This window comes from Arachis ipaensis, chromosome B9, assembly GCF_059453495.1.
Source record: "Arachis ipaensis isolate K30076 ecotype BB chromosome B9, ASM5945349v1, whole genome shotgun sequence".
In the NCBI taxonomy this organism is placed as follows: Eukaryota; Viridiplantae; Streptophyta; class Magnoliopsida; order Fabales; family Fabaceae; genus Arachis; species Arachis ipaensis.
Window position 1 is genome coordinate 64,933,830 of NC_142444.1, and position 18,061 is coordinate 64,951,890.

Sequence of the window (18,061 nt, forward strand, 5' to 3'; positions counted from 1 at the left end):
ACTACCCTAAAACAGTAAAGAAAAGGTCAGTGAAACTGGCCAAAATGCCCTGTCATCACAACACCAAACTTAAAGCTTGATTGTCCCTAAGCAAGTACTAGAACAAGAGAATGATGAATGGAATGCCAAGAGAAATGAGTCATTATTGTGGAAGTCATGTCCTTGGTTTTATGGTGGTTTCATGCATAGCAACTTAGGTTCATTCCTTCACTGGCTTTCAGACCTTTATCATGTCCTGGAATACTCACTTGATTGCACCCTATGAGACTTTTATTCATTGATCCTTTTGTGGTTTTCAGGGTTTAATTGTGCTTTTTAGACTAGGTGCTCTGTGAGGGGGCGACTCTTTAAGATAAGCTTTCAGCCAGCACTCCCGAACCAGTTGGTTCAAGGTGCTAGGTGTTAAGACACCCCTAAGGACTTACTCCCTCAAGTCTCTTTCCCCCATACATACACACCACAGGCACATGGTTTGTTTATTTTCTTTCTTGAGACCTTGGTGTCCAGCACCTCTTTGGGTTACTAAGTGTTCTGTAACAAGGGTTACTCTTGATAGTGGACTTTCAGCTGATAATCCCGGGTTAGTTAACCCAAGTTACCAAGTGATAAGGCACCCCAAAGAGCTTATTCATCCAAGTAAATCCCTTACACAGGAGCACCACAGACACATGCCTCATTATTCAAACCATTGGTGCCTAGCCTTATTTCTTACTCTTTTTCTTTTATTTCCCAACTTTCATTTTTCTTTTCCCCTTTTTCTTATTATGATCTTGTTATTTAGCTAGTCTCATGGGGTGGGTTTCAAGCATATGATTCAGTACAGATAGTTGCCTTCCTACCTTATTGGCGAACCAACTTAGCTAATCTATTACCATACCATAAACTTAGGAACTTACTCCACAATATGAACTCCACTCTGGTTTTTCATAACATACATTCTCTTTTTATTTAACTTAAAAGGACAAGCATACAAGTAGGCAAGGTGAAGATGCAGTAGGTATCTTGGACAGCACACTGATAAACCCCATTTGTAGGGTTTATCTTGTATTGATTTTTGGGGATTTTATCACCTTTTACCCATATTTATTCAAGAAATAGTATGGTTTTGTATATTCTCCTTTAATTGTGCTTAAGAGTGAAAACATGCTTTTTAGGACTTAAAATAGCTAAATTTAATTCACCTTGATTCTATTGGATGCCTTGATATGTTTGTTAAGTGATTTAAGGTTTAGGAGGCAAAGATTGGATCAAGGGAATGAAGGAAGAAAGCATGAAAAGTTGGAGAACTCATGAAGAAATGAAAGAACCGGAAAGCTGTCAAGCCGACCTCTTCGCACTTAATCGGCCATAACTTGAGCTACGGAGGTCCAAATGATGCGGTTCTAGTTGGGTTGGAAAGCTAACATCCGGGGCTTTGAAACGATATAAGATTTGCTATGGTTGAACCGCGCATGGTGACGCGTACGCGCATAGTACGCGCACGCGCCGTTGCTGCCACCTAGTTCACTTAAAGCAAAACGTGGCCAGCGAATTCTAAAGCCTTGTGGGCCCAATCCAACTCATTTCTGATGCTATTTATGCCAAGGATTGAAGGGGGAATGAAGGTACTTTTCATACTTTTCATACTTTAGAAGTTAGTTACCATTAGTTAAGTTTTAGTTTAGTTTAGTAGTGAGAGTTAGTTTCTAGAGAGAGAAGCTCTCTCTTCTCTCTAGAATTAGGATTAGAATTAGGTTTAGTTTTTAGATCTAGGTTTTAATCTTTGCTTTCTTCCACTTCTATCTCTCAATTCTTTGTTGCTACATTCAATCTTTTTCTATTCCTTTGTTGTAATTTCCTTTATGTTGTTCTTATACTTTGTTGTAGATCTAGTATTGTTCCTTCTACATTCTTCCAATTCAATAAGAGGTAATTCATAATAAATGTGTCTTCTTTGCTTTTCTATTGTTGATCTCTTGTTTTTGTAGTTGTAGATTCCTTTAATTCTTGCATTTAATAATGTTTACTCCTCTTGCACTTTATGTGTTTGTTGAAATGTCTCTTTTAGTTTTAGTGTAGATTTTGTTCCTCTTGGCCTAGGTAGAGTAATTAGTGACACTTGAGTTATCTAATTCCTTTGTTGATTGATAATTGGAGAGATTGCTAATTGGTTTGGAGTGCACTAAAGCTAGTCTTTCCTTGGGAGTTGGCTAGGACTTGTGGCTCAAGTCAATTCATCCACTTGACTTTCCTTTAATTAGTAAGGGTTAACTAAGTGGTAGCAATGAATAATTCTCATCACAATTGAGAAGGATAACTAGGATAGGACTTCTAGTTCTCACATCTTGCCAAGAGCCTTTTATAGTTGTTAGTTTATTTTCATTGCCATTTACTTTTCATGCTTCTTATCCAAAACCCCAAAATAACTCACAACCAATAACAAGACACTTTATTGTAATTCCTAGGGAGAACGACCCGAGGTCCAATACTTCGGTTTATAAATTTTAGGGGTTTGTACTAGTGACAAACAACTTTTTGTATGAAAGGATTAGTGATTGGTTTAGAAACTATACTTGCAACGAGAATTCATTTGTGAAATTCTATACCATCAAAAATCCAATCGTCAAAATGGCGCCGTTGCCGGGGAATTGCAATGGTGTTTTGTTATTGGTTATTGTATATATGTGAATATTGTGAATATGTTTGCCTTTTGCTTCTTTGTTAGTTCTTACTAGTTTTTAGGATTTAATTTTCTTGCTTCTTATTTGATTTTATTTTTATTTTCTCTTGCTATCATGAATTCTCACTTTGGCTATGAGTGTGATTACAACTATGTTGTAGGTAATGGGGGCTACAATGAAGATGTGTATCAAGAATGGGATAACCAAAGGTGGGAAGAGCCACATGCACATGATCAATCTTCATGGCAACAACCTCCACCAATACACTATGAAGAAGAGCCATTCTTTGATGCATATCAATCTAATGGCTATGGTGAACTCCCTTGTGACTTTCAAGAACCACCACCATATGCCTATGAGCCATACCCTCAACATAACCCTCAACCATACTCAAAAGCCACTTTTCACCAACCACCTTCATATGACCCTCATCCATATCCACCATTACAACAACCGTATGAGCCATATGAACCACATATAGAGCCACCACCATCTCAACATCACCACTTCCAAGAGCCACCCCCTCCATGTTATTACCAAGATGAACCACCTCAATTGTATGAAAATTTTCAACCACAAATGTATGAAAATTTTCAACCACAAGATGAATACCACTTTCCACCACAACCTCCCATGGAAGAATATTCATGTCCATCAATCCAAGAGCCATATGATCCTAATCATATTATCCAAGAGGAACAAGAGTCAAGGGATCATCTCAAGGAAACATTGGATCAACTTCAAGCAACCATGGAGCGTGTTGTGCAACAAGTGGAAAGAGTGGAAATTATTGAACCACCACAACTCTACCAAGAAGAACCACCTTCCTACTATGAACCATTTCCCCAAATTGATGAACCCTTCCATCCACCCCAACCTCCAATGGATGACATACTTGATGTTCTTGTTCAAGGACAAGAGGAAATGAAAAGGGATGTGCAACAATTCACGGCCGCCTTGGATGAGGTGGTAAACCGGTTAGCATCCCAATGCTTGAACTCTCAAGGAACTCCCATGGCTACATGTGGGGAATCAAATGAAGAGCATAACATAAAAGAGAGATTGGTGGAGAATGAGGGAATTTGCTTTGTATTGGAACAATTGGAGGAAGCTATGATTATTGAAGAAAGGGAAGAATTGGTTGAAGACTTAGGAGATGCGGAGCCTCCATGGGAATCTAGAATTGAAGAAAACCCCTCCAAGATGATTGAAATTGATGCTAGGAAGGAAAGTGCACACCTTCCAAGACATATTCCATATGAAGATTTGGATGGGATAGAGCAAGAAGTGAGTTCCCTTGGTGATGAAGATCAAGCATCAAACCTTAGTGGTGAAGAATCCTTTGAGCATGAAGAACTTTCTCCCAACAAGATGGAAAGCAATGTGGAGGTAAATTTTTCTTACCTTTCCATTTATGACTTGAGTAGGAGAAAAGGTTTATATAAAATTGTTGAATAAAGGATTATAATTGAGAAGTCTTGTGAAGAGGTGGAAATCCTTAGAAAAAGGAGGATGGGAATTGAATACGCTTTATCAAAACTCTTGGAGTTGTCTTTGCCTAGGTTGCCATCTACTCCTTCATTTGAGTGGGTGAAATTTATTTCTATTAGCTTTATTATCCCACTTGAATATGGTTTGCTTGAAACGGATGGCCAACTTAGGGAGCTTTGTGGGATGAAGCGTAAACGAAAAAGGTTTTGTGGTTGGCGTTGCAAATCAAGGCTCATTATGGTTGGTGCATCAAACATGAGATATAAAGGTTGGAGTAGTGCTCAAATAGATGGGTCTAGGAGGATTATTGGCCACTATATAGAGAATTCACCTTACTCACCACCCGGTTGGACTAATAATGATGATCAACCTTAAGACCGGTATGAAAACAAAGTGTGGGATCCCGGATTACAAGAAGAAGATCAACTTTGGGAGCCCCAAGCTTGTGAAGAACTCCATCAAGACTTGGCTCAATCCATGAAGAATCTTGGGGCACAATGGAGAACCAAGCATTGGTGGAAGTTCCAAGATGAATACAAGCACAAGCCACCTTGATGAGGAGCTCTCCATAAGTCCAACTTAAGGACAATAAACAAAAGTGCTAGGTGGAAGACAACCCACCATGGTAAAATCCTTTCATTTTCTCTTTTGTACATATTGATAGAATTAGTTTAATTTCATGTTTTGTTTAGATAGTTAAGTTTAATTGGTAGTTTAGTATGTTAAATAAGGTTTTAGGGTGTTTTGGTAGATGCTTGGAGGTTTAGAATGCTGAGATTGGTGCAAAAACATTAAAAAAAAAAGGGGGGGGCATCGGCGCGCTAGCACGCTGTGCGCGCGCGCGCACATTGCACTTCCGCAACATCTGGTACAAAAACCAGAGAGTTGTGCGCGCGTTGTGCCAGCATTGTGCTGGGAGCACAAGCTCATCCACGCGTAAGCACGCTGTGCGCGCGCGCGCGGATCGTCCCTGCTGCATCCACGCGTGAGCGCGCTGCGTGCGGATTTGCACCATGCTTTTCTCCTTCCTCCTTTCTCCTTCTTTCCTCTTCTCTTCTTCTTTCTTTCTCATTTTTTTCCTCTTTCTCTCTTGGAAAAATTTTTTTTCTTTTCTCTTTTAATATAAAAAAAAAATTTTTTTAATAATAAAAAAAATATAATAATAAATAAATAAATAAATAAAATACTAAAAAAAAAATAAAGAATATAAAAATATAAAATTTTTTTTTTCTCTTCTTCCATTTCCTTTTGTCTATTACATTTTCATACTTTTATTCTTAGCATTTTAATTTTGTTTCTATAATTTGTTCTCATTTTATTTTCTAAATTTCTCATTTTAATAATGGTGTTGAATTCTCTCACTCAATTGTTGAGAATTTCTCGCATTTGTTTTGGTGCTTCATGACTTGTTACATTAATTGTAATATTTGTCAACACACAAGATTAGTGCTTTAGTCCTTCCTAATTCATTACCCTTTGTTTTTTTTTCTTGTACCGCTTCATCATTGAGTTAGGATAGAATCAAATGCTTTCATGCGTATCACTAATCTTGTTTGTGTCAATTCTTATTTGATCTTGATGCTCAATATACTCTCCATGCTTTAACTTTACTCTTGCATCAAGTATCAGTTGATATGCCTTTTGCTTATATTGATTTCTCACTCACATGTTGTAGCTACCATGTAGTAGAGAATCATACTCTTATTTGGCATTAGCCCCCGCCTATGTTCTATTTACTTTGATATCTTTGTTGTAGGCTTAATTTTCTTTCTTTTTCTCTCCTTTTAGGCTGGCCACCAAGAAAGGAGGAAACGAAAAAGCTTTTAAATGGGGAAACGAACAAGTCATCCGCACTACCTTTCGAAGAAGCTCATCAATTGTAGCAACCCATTCACATTGCTCTTCTTTGCATGCACCGAGGACGGTGCAATCTTCAAGTGTGGGGAGGTCATTCGACCGATCTCCATGGGTAACAATTTCCTTTTCAACACCAATTTTTTTTCTTTGTTAGAGTAGCTATTGCATTGCATGATAGGTTGCATGTTAGTTAGAATTTGTACATATTCTTACCACTTCTTTCATATTAGGACTACTTGGTTATGGTGATGATTTCTTTTCCAAAAAAAAAACTATGTTTTTAGGGCACCCTACCAATTTGAAAATTTTTGTTGAACTTTCTTGAAAGAATTTATTTTGGAACATGGTTTTGAGCTAAGAACACAAGCTTGTGAGATTTGAGCCTAATGGTGTGGTTACATCTTATAACCACTTATTTTCCTTCTTGCGTGTAATTGTTCTCTTTCTATGATTGTAATCTTTGATTTGTTTGAATCTATATGTCCCATTATTCCTTGTATTCATGCATTTATATGATTGAGGCCATCATTTCATTAGCTCACTTATCCAAATAACCTTACCTTTTACTCTCCTTTGTTAGCCGATTTTGAGCCTACGCTTAACCCACTTGTTCTTATTTTAGCACATTACAAGCCTTAAAGCGGAAAATAATGAATGTCCTTTATTTGGATCTTTGATTGGCTTAGGCTAGTGAGTGTGAGTGTCATCCAAAAGTGGGAAAACTTTGGGACATTGGTTGGGATAAAAGGGTGTTTGTGTTTGGTATTTTTATATTGGGGAATTGGTACATACTCATGTATTGATTAAATGTATAGACCTTATGCATTGATGTTCTTTTGTATAGTTTGAAAGAAAAAGAAAAAAAAATGAAAAGAAAAAAAGAAATAAAAGTGAAAAAGAAAAAAAGAAAAGAAAAGAAAAAAATGTATATAGAAAAAGAAAGAAAAAAAAAGAAGAGCAATAAAGGGGACAAAATGTCCCAAAGTGAAGCTCAATAAGAATCAATGCATAAGTGTTGTGAAATGAAAAGAAAATGCATGAGTATGTGAAAAAGTGAGGAATGGGTAGTTAGATTAGTACTTAATTGTATAGGTCATTATATAGGTTAGGTGGGAAAGTTTAAGTTAATCAAAGATTCAAATCCTAAGTCCACTAGCCATATATGATCCTACCTTGACCCTAGCCCCATTACAACCTAAAGAAAAGACCTCATGATACATGTATGCATGCATTGAATAATTGTTGATTGTTAGATGAAAAACAAATCTTGGAAAGCATGATTAGGGGAGAATTGAGAGAATCAACCCCAAACACCGAGCGACTAGAGTGCAAACACTTCCGGTGAGGGTTCGATGCTCAATTCCTTGATTCCCGGCTTTCATGAGCGTTCTTCTCGCAAGTCTACTTGAACTTCATTTTGATATTCGAATTGGTAGGATTCATGAATCGTTATATGATCTTGACCCTACTTGTGCATGTATGACTTGGAGGATTGATTTATTTTTAACCAAGTAGGTAAAACCATTTTGTATTTAGTTGCATCCATTTAGATAATTGCATATAGTTTAGATTGCATATAGTTTATTTACATTGAATAAATGTTGATACCCTTTGTTTCTCTCTTGGCTTAAGCATGAGGACATGCTTGGTTTAAGTGTGGGGAGGTTGATAAACCCCATTTGTAGGGTTTATCTTGTATTGATTTTTGGGGATTTTATCACCTTTTACCCATATTTATTCAAGAAATAGCATGGTTTTGTATATTCTCCTTTAATTGTGCTTAAGAGTGAAAACATGCTTTTTAGGACTTAAAATAGCTAAATTTAATTCACCTTGATTCTATTGGATGCCTTGATTTGTTTGTTAAGTGATTTAAGGTTTAGGAGGCAAAGATTGGATCAAGGGAATGAAGGAAGAAAGCATGAAAAGTTGGAGAACTCATGAAGAAATGAAAGAACCGGAAAGCTGTCAAGCCGACCTCTTCGCACTTAATCGGCCATAACTTGAGCTACGAAGGTCCAAATGATGCGGTTCCAGTTGGGTTGGAAAGCTAACATCCGGGGCTTCGAAACGATATACGATTTGCTATGGTTGAACCGCGCATGGTGACGCGTACGCGCATAGTACGCGCACGCGCCGTTGCTGCCACCTAGTTCACTTAAAGCAAAACGTGGCCAGCGAATTCTAAAGCCTTGTGGGCCCAATCCAACTCATTTCTGATGCTATTTAAGCCAAGGATTGAAGGGAGAATGAAGGGACTTTTCATACTTTTCATACTTTAGAAGTTAGTTACCATTAGTTAAGTTTTAGTTTAGTTTAGTAGTGAGAGTTAGTTTCTAGAGAGAGAAGCTCTCTCTTCTCTCTAGAATTAGGATTAGAATTAGGTTTAGTTTTTAGATCTAGGTTTTAATCTTTGCTTTCTTCCACTTCTATCTCTCAATTCTTTGTTGCTACATTCAATCTTTTTCTATTCCTTTGTTGTAATTTCCTTTATGTTGTTCTTATACTTTGTTGTAGATCTAGTATTGTTCCTTCTACATTCTTCCAATTCAATAAGAGGTAATTCATAATAAATGTGTCTTCTTTGCTTTTCTATTGTTGATCTCTTGTTTTTGTAGTTGTAGATTCCTTTAATTCTTGCATTTAATAATGTTTACTCCTCTTGCACTTTATGTGTTTGTTGAAATGTCTCTTTTAGTTTTAGTGTAGATTTTGTTCCTCTTGGCCTAGGTAGAGTAATTAGTGACACTTGAGTTATCTAATTCTTTTGTTGATTCATAATTGGAGAGATTGCTAATTGGTTTGGAGTGCACTAAAGCTAGTCTTTCCTTGGGAGTTGGCTAGGACTTGTGGCTCAAGTCAATTCATCCACTTGACTTTCCTTTAATTAGTAAGGGTTAACTAAGTGGTAGCAATGAATAATTCTCATCACAATTGAGAAGGATAACTAGGATAGGACTTCTAGTTCTCACACCTTGCCAAGAGCCTTTTATAGTTAGTTTATTTTCATTGCCATTTACTTTTCATGCTTCTTATCCAAAACCCCAAAATAACTCACAACCAATAACAAGACACTTTATTGTAATTCCTAGGGAGAACGACCCGAGGTCCAATACTTCGGTTTATAAATTTTAGGGGTTTGTACTAGTGACAAACAACTTTTTGTATGAAAGGATTAGTGATTGGTTTAGAAACTATACTTGCAACGAGAATTCATTTGTGAAATTCTATACCATCAAAAATCCAATCGTCACACACATATGACAAAAGCAATGAAAACAAGCATTAAATTCTAATGATTTAAACTAATGAGTAACTATTAATCAAGGGCACATTCGGACTTCCAATTTTTAGCATTCCAAGTATATGGAATTAAGTAACAATACAACCTTCTGGTGATGGTTTCTAGCTGTCTCTTTGTTGTCATCATCCATAGTTTTTGCATTCTACTCCACTTCCTTGGATGATGGTGCATCATTTCTCCAGAAGATTCCTGCAAGGTTATCGGAAGTTGCTTGTTCCCAAAGCACTTGAGAAATAGTTAGCCTGCATGTATGCTTGTGAATTTCTGAACTTAATCTGGTGTGTGAACACCAAACTTAGTTCCTTGCCTAGTACAACAGATTCAATACATGCAGAGAACCTCATGTGTTGTTATTAACAAGACAACTATGAACTAATGACTAAACTACTGCTAAGTGGTTCCCCTGATTGGTTGGAGCTAGCAATTTGCCATTGGAGTGTAGTGTGATTCTAACTAGTATCTCTGGTGGAACACCAAACTTAGAATTACACTTTCACTCTTGGATTATTTTGGTGTGTAACACCAAACTTAGCTCCTCGCAATACAGGGGAAACTACTTGTGATCTTTATTGAAATGACAATGAAAAGGGAACTACCTTAGGTTGGGTTGCCTCCCAACAAAGCGCTCTTTTAGCGTCGCTAGCTCGACGATTCCTCCATTACTTGAGATGGTACTTCACTTTGGGGTTTTTCCCCATGTTGCCCATGTAGTATTTGAGCCTTTTTCCGTTTACAGTGAAAGTCCTCTTTGAACTCTCATCCATGATTTCTATGTGTCCATATGGCGATACCTGTGTGACAAGAAAGGGTCCTGACCACCTTGATTTGAGTTTTCCTGGGAACAGTCTCAATTTAGAGTTGTAGAGGAGTACTTGCTGCCCCTTTTCAAAACTCCTGGGTGCCAGATGGAGGTCATGTCTTCTCTTCGCCTTTTCTTTATAAATCTTGGCATTTTCATAGGCTTAAGATCTAAACTCCTCCATCTCTTACAGCTGCAAGATCCTCTTTGCACCAGCAGCAATGCTGTCAAAATTTAGTATCTTGAGAGCCCAGAGAGCTTTGTGTTCCAGCTCCAATGGTAAATGACAAGCTTTCCCATACACCAGTTGATATGGTGACATCCCGATCGGTGTTTTGAATGCTGTTTTGTATGCCCAGAGAGCATCATCTAGCTTCTTCGACCAGTCCTTTCTTGCTGCTCCTACAGTTTTCTCCAAAATCCTTTTCAATTCTCTATTGGATATCTCGGTTTGCCCACTTGTTTGGGGGTGGTAAGGCATGACAACCTTATGTTTTACCCCGTATCTCAAGAGAAGAGCTTCTAGTGGTCTGTTACAGAAATGGCTTCCTCCATCACTGATGAGTGCTCGTGGGACTCCGAACCGGCTAAAAATATTCTTTCTGAGGAAGTTCTTGACCACCTTGTTATCATTTGTTCGGGCTGCAATAGCTTCTACCCACTTGGAGACATAATCCACTGCTACCAAGATATACTTGTTTGAATATGAGGTTGGGAATGGTCCCATGAAATCGATTCCCCATACGTCGAACAGTTCCAGCTCTAAGATGAAATTCTGTGTCATCTCATTTCTCTTAGGTAGGTTTCCAGCTCTTTGGCACTCATTGCAGCTCCTTGCTACTTCCTTGGCATCCTTGAAAAGGGTTGGCCAAAAAAATCCACTCTGTAACACCTTTGCGGCAGTTCTTTCCCCTCCAAAGTGGCCTCCATAGCACGAGCCATGGCAGTTCCATAGGACTTCTCTTCCTTCTTCTTCTGAAACACATCTTCTCAGGATTCCATCTGAACACTTCTTGAAGAGATATGGCTCATCCCAGACAAAATATTTTGCATCATTGATGAGCTTTCTTTTTTTATGTTTGTTGTTTCTGGAGGTAAAGCCCCAGTTGCTTGAAGTTGGCAATGTTTGCAAACCATGGTGCTTTGTGAACCGTCATCAGTTGCTCATCTGGGAAGAGCTCATTTACACTTGTATCATGTGTTCCATCTTTATTATGAGGGATTCTGGATAGGTGATCTGCTACCTTGTTCTCCACTCCTTTCTTGTCTCTAATCTCAATATTGAATTCCTGCAACAATAAGATCCATCTTATTAGTCTTGGCTTTGATTCTTGCTTGGCAAACAAATATTTAAGTGTTGTGTGATATGTGAAAACAATCACTTTAGCACCAATGAGGTATGATCTAAACTTGTCAAATGTGAAAACTATTGCCAGCAACTCCTTTTCAGTAGTGGTATAATTTCTTTGAGTTTCATTGAGGACTTTGCTAGCATAGTATATAACATGTACTAAGTTATCTCTCCTCTGCCCTAACACGGCCCCAACTGCAAAATCAGATGCATCACACATCAATTCAAATGGTAGGTTCTAATCAGGTGGGGAAATGATAGGGGCAGAGGACAACCTCTTTTTCAAATTTTCGAACGCTAGCATGCATGTTTCATCGAAGACAAATGGTGTATCAGATACAAGGAGATTGCTTAAGGGCTTGGCTATCTTTGAAAAATCTTTAATAAACCTTCTGTAAAAGCCAGCATGCCCTAAAAAACTCCTAATTGCCTTGATATCACTGGGTGGAGGCAGTTTTTCAATAAGTTCCACTTTAGCTCTGTCCACCTCAATGCCTTGGTTAGAAACCTTATGGCCAAGGACTATTCCTCCTGTCACCATAAAGTGACATTTCTCCCAGTTCAAGACCAGATTGGTCTCTTGGCACCTTTTCAATACCAAGGCTAGGTGATTTAGGCAACTAGGAAAGGAATCTCCGAATACCGATAAATCATCCATAAATACTTCAATGAATTTCTCTATCATATCTGAGAAGATAGAAAGCATGCAGCATTGGAAAGTCGCAGGTGCATTACATAGGCCAAATGGCATGCGCCTGTAGGCAAACACTCCATATGGGCAAGTGAATGAGGTTTTCTCTTGGTCTCTGGGATCAACCACTATTTGGTTATATCCTGAATAACCGTCGAGAAAATAATAATATGCGTGTCCTGCAAGTCTTTCCAACATCTGATCCATGAATGGAAGGGGAAAATGATCTTTTCGTGTAGCTTCATTGAGTTTTCTGTAGTCTATGCACATCCGCCATCCTGTGACGGTCCTTGTAGGAATTAGTTCGTTATTCTCATTGGGGACTACAGTGATTCCTCCCTTCTTTGGGACGACATGCACGGGGCTGACCCAAGGGCTGTCTGAGATCGGGTAGATTACCCCTCCCTGCCATAACTTCATAACTTCTTTCTGTACCACTTCCTTCATGACTGGGTTCAGCCTCCTTTGGGATTGAATGGATGGTTTGGCATCATCTTCCAACAGTATCTTATGCATGCATATGGCCAAACTGATTCCTTTCAGGTCATCGAGCGTCCATCCTATGGCATCTTTATGCTTTCGCAACACTTGGAGTAGTTCACCCTCTTGGTTTTGGCTGAGGGATGAGTTTATGATCACTGGGTAACTTTCATTCTCTCCTAAGTATGCATATTTGAGAGTGGATGGTAGTGCTTTGAGTTCAAGTTTGGGTGCTTCTAACTTTTCATTCTCTTCTTTTGGTGCACCTTGTATATGAATCTTCGTTGTTGCAGCCTCTTCACTAAACGTTGATTCCTCCTCTGTTAACCCTTCAGGTTCTTCTTCTTCGAAACTCTCCTGCATTGCATCTTCCAGTGAGTCCAACCTCATACATTCTCCCCATTGTTCTGGTGGGTAACTCATGGCCTTGAACACATTGAATGTCATCTTTTCATTGTGTAATCTCAGGGTGAGGTCACCTTTTTGGACATCAATGACAGCTCCAGCAGTGGCCAAGAACGGCCTTCCCAGGATGATGGAGGCCTTGGCTTCCTCCTGCATGTCTAGCACTACAAAGTCTGTTGGGAAGATGAAATCTCCCACTTTCACCAGCAAATCTTCCACTATGCCATGAGGGAATTTGAACAATCGGTCTGTCAGTTGTAAGGCCATTTTTGTTGGCTTAGCCTCCTCGATCTTCATCTTTCTCATCATAGCTACTGACATCAAATTTATGCTAGCTCCTAAGTCACATAGAGCCTTTTCCACTGTGATTTCCCCTATAATACAAGGGATCTGGAAGCTCCCATGATCCTTCAATTTTTGGGGTAGTTTATGCTGAATGATAGCACTACATTCCTCGGTTAGTATCACAGTCTCGTTGCTCTTCCAGCTTCTCTTCTTATTCATTAGCTCCTTTAAAAACTTGGCATAGAGCGGTATTTGCTCTATTGCTTCAGCAAAGGGTATGTTGATTTGTAGTTTCTTAAAGATTTCCAAAAATCTTAAGAACTGGTTGTCATCCCCCTTCTTCTTCAATTGCTGAGGGTATGGGACTCTTGGGACTTCTGGCTTCAGCATTTCTTCCTTTTTTTGCGGACTCGAAGTGGAAACTCGAACTTCATTTTGCTCCTCTTCCTTTTCACTTGAGTCCTTTTCTTGTGGTTTCTGGGAGGTTTCCTTTAGTTCTTTCCCACTCCTAAGGGTGATAGCCTGACATTCCTCCCTTAGGTTTGAGTCAGTATCGCTGCGAAGGTTGTGGCTGGGAATTTGCTTGAATAGGTACCCAATTTGTGTCTCAAGTTTCTTGATGGTAGCATCTTGATTCTGCATATTGGACCGCACTTCTTCTCTGAATGCTTTACTGTCTTGAATTTCTTTGCATATGCCTTCAAGTAGAATCTCAATCCTTGCATATGGTGGGTTGGGATTGGAGGGATGAGAAGGGTTATTTTGGTTTTGGTAATGATGTGGAGAGGTGTTGTTAGGGTGGTGTTCATATGATCTCTGTGTGGAGTGTTGGTGAGTTGCATTGTTGTTGGGGTTATGGCGTCTCTGATCTTGGCCTTGGTCTTGTTGATTTCCCTACCCAAAGTTTGGGTGGTTCCTCCAACTAGGATTATATATTTTGGAGTATGGGTCATGGTGCTGCCTAGGTGAATTCCCAATGTAGTTGGCTTGTTCCTGATCACCCTCTGCTTTTTCATTCACTCCTTCTTGGGTTGCTACTGAAGTGGTGATTACTGCTACTTGTTTCCTCTCCATCTTCTTGGTAAGGTCAGCTAATTGCTTGGTAATCATCTTGTTTTGAGATAGCAGTGCATCCACGTTGTTTAGCTCCATCACTCCTCTAGTGTTTCCTCTTTCAGAAGCATAGAAGTAGTCATTCTCTGCTACAGTCTCAATGACATCTATGGCTTCTTCAATGGTCTTCTTCTTGTTCAGAGATCCCCCGGATGAGTGGTCTACTGCCTTCTTTGATTCATACGAAAGGCCTTTATAGAAAATGTGCAACTGCACCCATTCATTGAACATATCTGGCGGGCATCTTCTTGTCAAGTCTTTAAACCTCTCCAATGCTTCATATAGAGTCTCACCATCCTGCTGCCTGAATGTTTGTACCTTAGCTCTCAACCTGTTGATCCATTGAGGAGGATAGAATCTTGCCAAGAACTTGTTCACCACATCTTCCCAGGTTGCTAAACTCTCCTTTAGAAAGGATTCAAGCTATTTAGATGCTTTGTCCTTGAGTGAGAAAGGGAACAGAAGTAGTCTATAAGTGTCAGGATGAACACCATTAGACTTCACAGTATCGCATATCCTCAGGAAGATGGTTAGATGTTGATTGGGGTCTTCTTGGATACTTCCTCCGAATGAACAATTGTTCTGAACAAGGGTGATGAGCTGTGGCTTTAGTTCAAAGTTGTTGGCATGTATGGTTGGCCGTTGGATGCTACTTCCACAGTTTCCTGGGTTTGGATTGATGTAAGAACCCAGAACTCTTCTCTCTTGCCCAGCCTGATGTGCTGGACCTTCTCGGCCATGGTTGTGAGCCTCTTCTTCATGATGGTTCTCCATATTCTCATCCATATCTGGTTTAAAGTACTCCTCCTCTTCCTCAGCACCAACTACTCTCTTTCCTTTTGCTTCCCTCCTTAATCTAAGGAAGGTCCTCTCAGGTTCAGAATCAAAGGAAGTTAAAGCCCCACTTCTTCTACTTATCATACAACCAACAAGGAAAAAGCAAGAAAGATAGATGCAGATAGTACTTTCTACAGAAATGCTGTTAGTGTGAGTGATGCAATATATCAAACAGTTAGTGGGTTGGTAACTGAATTGTAAACAACTAAGAAAAATGGGTAGGGGAAAGGGAGGAAAATAACTGAACAGAAAGTAAATTACTCAAATGAACTTAAATCAAACAAAATAAAAACAAATGCTCAATCTAGTTATCCACCAATTTAATCATTGTTGATACAAAATCAATCCCCAGCAACGGCGCCATAAACTTGATGCACGGAAACTTGTCCTTTAACAAATCTCCCTCGGCAAGTATACCGAAATGTCGTGAAGTAAAAACTCACAATAGAGTGAGGTCGAATCCCACATGGATTGATTGGTCAAGCAACTTTAATTGGAAGAATGTTCTAGTTGAGCTAAGTAGAAATTGGGTTGAGAATTGCAGGAAATCAAATGGCGGGAAAGTAAATTGCAGAAAATAAATGACGGAAGGTAAATTGCAGAATCTTAAATGGGGAAGGGGAGTTTAGCATGAAAGTAAATAGCAGAAAGTAAAGAGAATGGGCAAGATCAGAAATGGGGAGTTCATTGGGCTTAAGAGATGTTGCATTCTCAGGATCAAGTTCATTTTCATCTCTTCCTCAATCAATGCATTCATTGATCTCCTTGGCAATCTTAAGTGATTGAATTCCAATTCCTTGGTAATTCAATCTCTCAAATCAGATCAATAGCCAATTCCTTGGTCTAATTGCTCATGAGAAGAGATGAAGTGTGGTCACTGATTATACCACATGTATTTCCAAATCAAAGTATTGGGAGAATTATATGTCACCATATCCGCCCAAACCCCAATTTGGTCCAACATGAGAAAGCAATTCTAGCATGATCTCTTCATTCCTCTTCCAAGGTTCAGAAGAGATCCAAGTATGAATAGCTTCTTTTCCAAGATAACTACTCAATTGGATGAAGATTGAAAACTTTCTAGTAAAATCAAGAGAAAAGAGAGAAGAAGGATAATGAAAACTATTATTGATCCATCAATTTACAACAGAGCTCCCTAACCCAATGAAAGGGGTTTAGTTGTTCATAGCTCTGGGGAATTGAAAGCAAAGATGGAGAGTACATTCTGAAAGTTAAACTAGAAGTGCAGAGAAAGTAAAATACAGAGAGTAATTCTAATAATGCCAAAAAGCTCCCTTATAATTCAAAACTACCCCTATATATACTACTCTTTCTGATCTTCTAGTTGGTTCTTCAAGTCTTGGATATGGGCCTTTGGATCTTGAGTTTGAAGCAATTATCCTCTTCAGTGGGCTTATCTTTACTTGCAGAGAGAAAGTGTGAAGCAGGCAGGGACTTTAGCTTAGGACGTTAGTGGCGTTAACGTTAAGTGAAAGTGTGGGTTCGAGAACGTTAGTGACAATCACCTTTTTCACTAACGTTCCTAACCCAGGGATGATCTACGTTAACTTCAACGTTAGTGGCACCAACGTGACCACTAACGTTACCTCTTGGTCCTTCGCACACGTTATTGGGACTTACCTTTTCCAATAACGTTGAGAGTCCTCCCTTCCCCCTACGTTAGAGTTCACGTTGGTGTAGCTAACGTGACCTTTAACGTAGGCTTGCCAAATCTTCGAGAACGTTAGTGACACTTACCTTTGTCACTAACGTTCCAAAACGCCCCTACTTCCCACGTTAGAGTTCACGTTAACTAGGTTAACGTGGCTTCTAACGTGGTAGTGATAGCCATCTCCAACGTTAGTGACAAAGGTGAGTGTCACTAACGTTGGCTCATTATTCTTTCCTCCACGTTAGCTTCCACGTTAACTAAGTTAACGTGGGAGTTAACGTTACTCATAGTGGCTCATTCCAACGTTAGTGACAAAGGTGGGTGTCACTAACGTTGGCGATTCTTTGCTCCCTCCACGTTAGAGTCCACGTTAACTAAGTTAACGTGGCAACTAACGTGGCTCAAAGTGGCTTAGTCCAACGTTAGTGACAAAGGTGAGTGTCACTAACGTTGGCCATTCTTTTGATTTCCCACGTTAGAGTCCACGTTAACTGAGTTAACGTGGCTCTCAACGTGGCCAATATGAGCTTGGTCCAACGTTAGTGACAAAGGTGAGTGTCACTAACGTTGGCTTCATTTTCTTCTTCCACGTTAGAGTTCACGTTAACTTAGTTAACGTGACTCTTAACGTGGGCTATGATGGCTTCGAGGACGTTATTGGCGATTACTTTTCTCATTAACGTTGCAAGCTAGCTCCCTTTCCACATTAGTGGTCATGTTAGTTAGACTAACGTGGCTGTTAACGTGGTTCTTCCTTGCTTCCTTTGTCCTGAAATCAAGCAGTAGAGTACATCAAAGTTCTAATCCAAGTCATGAGACATGCATCATCTAATTTGTCATTTAATTCATGCATAATTCTCATGAAATCATGTAAAGTGCACAATGTTTTCTTGAATCAAGATGTAAGTGAAATTCTACCCAAAACTTACTTATTTCCTAAGAAAATGCATGAAACTACCCTAAAACAGTAAAGAAAAGGTCAGTGAAACTGGCCAAAATGTCCTGGCATCATACACCCTCCTCAACATCAATATCAAGCTTCTTGGAAGAGGTCTCTCTAATGCTACATCCCCATGGACTTCCAACATCTCCTATGTCTTCAACCACTCCTTCCGG

General features: G+C 39.2%; 1 non-coding gene across 1 annotated transcript; it reads left to right on the plus strand.

The window, feature by feature from the left end:
• The first annotated feature begins 14,662 nt into the window (after nt 1–14,662).
• On the plus strand, nt 14,663–14,769 carry LOC148544906 (small nucleolar RNA R71). Its single transcript, XR_015901570.1, has one exon. It is a non-coding gene; the product is annotated as a small nucleolar RNA R71 (small nucleolar RNA).
• Nucleotides 14,770–18,061: the final 3,292 nt, after the last annotated feature.